Below are 6,846 nucleotides of genomic sequence, written 5' to 3'. Positions count from 1 at the left end.
TTCTCTTTTCCTGTTACATGCATTTTTATCTTTTAAGTCCAGATTCAGCTATGGAGTATGAAAGCATCCTTAACAAGAAAAACCTATAAGGTCTCTTGTGGTCACCAAGGCTGTGTTTATTTGATTAAAAATACAGTAAAAGCAGTGATATTGTGAACATATTATTACAATAAAAAAAACATTTTCTGTTGTAATTTACTTGATTCTTGTGATGACAAAGATGAATTTTCAGTGGCCATTATGCAGTCTTCAGTGTCCGATCCTTTAGAAATCATTCTAATATGATGATTTGGTGCTCAAGAAACATTTTATTATTATTATTGATGTTGAAAACAACTGGGAAAACATTAAGAGATGATTATAAGATGGTGCTCTCTGCCTGATAATGTGTTGCTGCTGAATATGTCTGTGCAGATTCAGCTCAATGTGGGAGTGTTTAAGGCTCTCCAGAGAAGAAAACTGCCAAATGGCTGGCTGTGTGGATAAATAAACAGCAGTCTCACTGGCCTGCACTGATTGGACAAACAGTAATGAGCTGTGAAAGGCCAAGCACTGGTGTCACACAATGAGAGCTCTACTACTGCTAATTAATCCCAGACCCCATCAAACAATGGACAAACTCTCCTTATCTTGAACAGTTAGTGATTGATCACATCCTTCTACACTTTCTTTCTTTCTTTTTCTTTTTCTTGGTCTTTCTTGGACTTATTTTTCTTATCTTCTCTCTTTCATTCTGTCTATGTGTAGTTCTCAGGAAATGGTGAGATTTATTTTCTCTTTCTTTTTTCTTTCTTTTTTTATAATTTATACACAGCCCCTAAGGGGACATGGTGTGTAAAAAAAAAGGATGGGAGAATATAAAACTTTATAAATTATAGTTCAAGGCTTTGACATTCACTCACCAAAGTTTTGTGCTCCATCAAAGTTACTTTGCTTGAAAATCTTTTGCATTTGCTTGCAAAATTATTGAAATAGTTTTTCCTCCAATATCGTAATTCTATTAAGTTTCTCGGGGAACACAAAACTTTTGCAAGCAAACAGTTTGGGTTCCCCCCAAAGAAAAAAAATCTGTTTGGTTATAAACATTTTGCAGAATATCTTCTTTACCGTTCCACAGAAGAAAGAAAGCAATACAGGTTTGGAATGAATTTCCATTTTTGGGGGGACTTGTTCACACCAAGGATGATAACTATAATTATAAAGTCTCTAATTCTTTTAGAATAGGGAAGTCCACACCACAGCTATAACAATAATGACACACAATGAAGGAACGATATTGTTGGAATCACTTTCAGAACGATTTTTCCAGGTGGTAAATGATAAAAACATTGAAGTTCATTTAAGTAATGGAAGTCATAAATCCACCAGAATTTAACAGTCTTGAGCGTTTAAAGCAGCAGACAACATAACAGCAGCATGAGCTTGTAATAAACAGAACATTATCGTGCATTGTGGACACTAATATAGTTACTTTTATAGTTTTTGTTATCATTCTTGGTGTGAACAGGCCTTTGAGAGTTGTATATTCACTATTAAGAAATCATAATTTTCAACCACAGACTAAATGTACCAGGGCTGTAACCTCCATAGAAATAGGCCTATGTCAATATTCAGATTAGTAATTAATAATAGGATAAGAAATATGAGTTCAGATGGCTGACTATTACTCCCTATATCCTAACTATGTGGTTAGAGTCTTACCAAGTCATGTATTGTTACTAACCATGAAGTGCTACAGTATTTCAGTTTTGTTGCAGTTTGGAATTCATAATTTTAATAGACAACTGAGCAGAAAATCTTACTTTTGGTGTGAAATAAATCACATAATGATAAATATTAATATCAAAATATTAACCACCCATGACATTATCTTTCAGCTCAGGTGTCAAACTGAAAATGTTTTTGGGGTTGAAATTTAAGGGGGGCACAAATGGCTCTGTTTCCTGACAGTAAGTCTGCTGTTTATCCATAATATCTCTGTCTGCACATTTTCAAACACAGAATCTCATAAACACACATATACATCCTCTCGTGCATTCATAAAGAGCTTCTCTGTTTGAACCCCTATGCTATAACACACTGTTAGTGTGTCCGTGTGATGTTTGGCTGGCCGGGTACAGACAGTTTGCTGTTGTCGGTCAGTTGGAGTGGACCTCTGAGGCCAGTGCACTTTTCAAGCCCTCTATGGGAGGCTTAACTGGAGTCAGGTTTCTCGCCGTAGGTTAAGTGTGAACCAGATAGCTGGGTGGTCTGTGACAGGGGCCACAAGCACACACTAATGGATCTTGGGAGCTTTCATGGACACGTACACACACAACTGTAAAGGTATGTGTAGACATGCATAGACACTTTCATTCAGACGACATTTGGCCGGCACATCTGGCTCTTAGAACTTGAAACGATTGTTTTCAGGATGGCTTATGTTGCTCAAAAAGCTTCCTCGTTATAAGAAGTGTGTGAAACACATGTCTTCATAATAATCCCACTAGCAGACAGTACGGCAGATGTAATGTCTTTTGTCTGCAAGGTCTGCTTTCTTAGAGTTACACAGTGGTCCATGATACATGATGTGATACATACATAATATCCTCATTTAATAGTGTTTTATATGTAATAGGCAATTTATAAGTAATAAGTTGAAGCATCACATCTCTTTTAGTTGTTTTAATTGTATATAATTGAAATCTCATTTGTTATTATCTATGTATTTAAAACATGGACGATACATTCTTGAATGTTTTTGTTTTTCAATTGTTGTGGGTTCCTTATTAAAATTAATAATTATTATGGTTAAGTCTCAGTTCACCAAAATACACACTAAGAAAATAGTTAATAGTAACCATTGCAAAGAGCAAGCAGTTAAAAACAATATTATAATATAGTAACAAAATTATGATTTTATGAAAACGCATTACAAAAATAAACCAAAATAAATATGAGAATAAACAAAATGTATTTAGCAAAATTTTGATATTATATTACTGATTATACTGTATATGGCAATTACAACTTTTTTACTTTTTAATGTTATTTTATGTTTCTGTTTCAAAATGACTCTTACTACCCTTAATTAGGCTTATTATTTTGCATTTTAGGTTCATTTGAACACAAAGGATGTGTTTTCTGCTAATGTAATTGTAGCAAGTGTGATTTTTTTGTATAGTTTATTGCTTCTTTATCTATTCACATAGGGTGTACCTTCACCCAAGTGTGTGTGTGTGTGTGTGTGTGTGTGCCTGGTCTTCCCTACATTGCTTAGTAATTTTTGACCTTGTGGGGACATGTTGTTGGTCCCGGAAACCAGTTTATAAACCATACAGAATGAAGTTTTTTGAAAATCTAAAAATGCAGAAAGTTTTCTGTGAGGGCTAATGTTAGCGGTAGGGTTAGGGTTAGGGTAAGGGGATAGAAAATACCCCTGGAAACGGAGACGTCTTGGGGTCTAAAAGGCTGAGCTGAGACCACTAGTCAAAATGATTATGAGTAGCATTTTCTGATTTAATTTATGCAAATTTCATTATTAAAATAACAATTTGAGTGAAAAGAAAAATTAAGATGAATTTCAGAATTTTCCGACAAATAACAAAGGATGTGTTTTCTGCTAATGTAATTGTAGCAAGTGTGATTTTTTTGTATAGTTTATTGCTTCTTTATCTATTCACATAGGGTGTACCTTCACCATATGATATAGTTAAGTGTGTGTGTGTGTGTGTGTGTGTGTGTGTGCCTGGTCTTCCCTACATTGCTTAGTAATTTTTGACCTTGTGGGGACATGTTGTTGGTCCCGGAAACCAGTTTATAAACCATACAGAATGAAGTTTTTTGAAAATCTAAAAATGCAGAAAGTTTTCTGTGAGGGCTAATGTTAGCGGTAGGGTTAGGGTTAGGGTAAGGGGATAGAAAATACCCCTGGAAACGGAGACGTCTTGGGGTCTAAAAGGCTGAGCTGAGACCACTAGTCAAAATGATTATGAGTAGCATTTTCTGATTTAATTTATGCAAATTTCATTATTAAAATAACAATTTGAGTGAAAAGAAAAATTAAGACGAATTTCAGAATTTTCCGACAAATAATAATTTTACAACAAGGCCGACTGCACATTATCCCGCTTGTTACATGTCTACTCACCAAAAGAATAAAGTGGATATTAAATATTACAGTTATAATATTACCTATGTATTCACTTTACATTTCGTAAAAATGAAATTAAAAAGAAACGTCCACTACAACATACAAAACAATCAGCCTACACTCTTAAAAATAAAGGTGCTTCAAAAGGTTCTTCAAGCGATGCCATAGAAGAACCATTTTTGGTTTCCGCAAAGAACCATTCAGTCAAAGGTTCTTTAAAGAACCATCTCTTTCTTACCTTTTTGTAATCTGAAGAACCTTCTTCCGCCACAAAGAACCTTTTGTGAAACAGAAAGGTTCTTCAGATGTTAAAGGTTCTTAATGGAACCTTTTAGACAAAAAGCTTCTTCTATGGCATCGTGAAGCACCTTTATTTTTAAGAGTGTAGCAACAAAACAAACATTGCAACAGTGACGCACTAATTTGAATACTGAAGTCCTCTGATTATTTTCACTACTGAGATGCGCAGTAGTAACAGTTGCAATTGTATGAAATGAGAGCGACTCCGCGGTGCGATACGAGCGACGTGAAAGTAGTGCCGGTTGAGATGACTGTGGAAAATGGCGAATATCAGACAAGTAGTTGCGTGACTGATCAGTCAGAATGGAGTATTTTTTAGGGAGCTATATAATGAATCACAATAAAATCAGCAAAAATGCATGCTGTGAGAAAAACTGTATAACTGGTATTAAATATTTAGTGTTCTAACAATAATAGGTTGGCATAGTTAGCAAGCGCCTCTTGCCAAAGCAATAAATAAAGAATTGTTTGAAATCAACAGAAAATCCACTCATTTAGTTAAAAAAAATGCAGGTGTGCTTAAACAAGGAAACACCTGAAAGATTGTATTTGAACTGCTGGTCCTCAATAATGTATATGTTACTGATTTAGTTTAGCTTTAAAGATGGGAATGCGCAAGAACAAAAGGGTGGGCTATTACGAAAATCGAGATAAAAAGTGTTCATTCAGCAGCTGTTAGTCAATTTAAATTCCTTGGTTTGTGTGAGTTAAACTGGAGGAAAATGACCATGTCCAAGCCAGCTGGTGCATAATCCACTGAGATGATGGTTATGTGTGTAATATTTAGTTTGGCGCATAGAACAACACTTGAAAGTTTATTTCTAAATGGCTCTTTGTTATTCCCTCAAAAATTGTATTTTCACGGTATGAGTCACATGAGTAATCATGTCAATTACTGTGTGCGGCCATATGTGCGGGTGAGAGAGATATTTATTGTGCTAACCTCCTATTACAGCTTCTCAGTCAGGCATCTGAAAAGATATGTAAACACACAATCATCAGCGAATACTTCATGACGTCATTCCAAATCAAAGAACAAATTTTACATTTGACTCGAGAGCAGCGGGTGTCCATCTGTGTTTTTCACGACTGTGTCATTTGCAAATTTGGTTGATATGAGGATCACTCGTGCATTAACTGTTTGTCTCACCAGGCTTGCATTTAGTGTACTGCTCTGCTGAATCTCAGCTTTCAAAGGGCCAAATGAGGGCATGAAAGTCAAATAAACCTCAGATTCCTAAAATAAGTGTCAAACATTTACATTATGATAAAAAGAGTGTTTGTTGTAAGGCAGTACATATGGAGTCATAGGTAGCCTGGTTTAGGCCTACCTCAAGTTAAGATTACTTGCATGTGGTGCGGATGTTGGTGTTTAGCAGAAAATGGGAGTGAGAAATATTACATTTAGGCCCTAAACTCAATATAAGTTTTAGGCCAGTAGGTTTTTTGTTGTTGTTTTTCTTCCATTTAACTGTTTTTATTATTATTCATAATGTCTTATCTGCATTATTTATTTATTTATGATAATAATTATTTATTTTATCGCTTTATTTTTTATTTATTTGAGAAAATTTAAATTTCTTGCATTTTGCAACATTTTGGTTCATCTTGAATTGCTTTTAAATTTACTATATAAATATAGTTTGACTTGTCTAAACTGTGCAGTGCTGTGAAGCTTGGTTGGTAGTGGTGAAAGTGTCTGTTTTTCATATTAAACAGAGATCAGTTAATGCATGAAGGTGTCTCCTAGCATTGCTATCTGGATGGGCAGCACTGACTTGGATGTATGAGTGTGTTTCAGAAGCAGGCCTGATAGCAAACATGGATCTTGTGCTCTTTGCATGCAAATAGCGATGTATAAAACGGAGCGCCTGGAAACATAACTTGATTAGCAGCTAATGTTCCTCCCAGAGAGATCATCAATCTTCATCAGCGCCCCAACCCTTCCCTTGGCGTTGAGAGGGTATTTGGACAAAGTTTGAGTTTGGTTTATGCTAGGAGTGAAAATATATAATAAACACACAGATTAAAACTCTTTTGATGCCGGCGGTTTGAAATGGTATGATTTAATGCTGCCTGGAGACGTGAATGCGCATGAAACAAGGGTGATGGCTTCTGCAGTATGGCTTCTTTTCTCTCTTTCTTGATTTGACCCCTGTCTGATCTATCAGGCCTTGTCAGTTCTGTCTCAGATGAGATCCATGCTTTGAACCATGGCTCATTGACCTCTTCATGACTGGATTCATGGTAATTGGTTTGTTGTGATAACCACCAGATAGCGTAACGTGTCAAATATGTTTAGAAAAAATTATGAACATTAGCAGTCCTCTCATTTTTATGGTAAATATGTACATTTCTATGAAAACTATATATACTGTATATATATATATATATATATATATATATATATATAT

This window comes from Sinocyclocheilus grahami, unplaced genomic scaffold, assembly GCF_001515645.1.
Source record: "Sinocyclocheilus grahami isolate Dianchi unplaced genomic scaffold, SAMN03320097.WGS_v1.1 scaffold55.1, whole genome shotgun sequence".
NCBI lineage: Eukaryota > Metazoa > Chordata > Actinopteri > Cypriniformes > Cyprinidae > Sinocyclocheilus > Sinocyclocheilus grahami.
The sequence above is the reverse complement of the archived record's forward strand: the minus strand, read 5'-3'. Positions refer to the sequence as shown.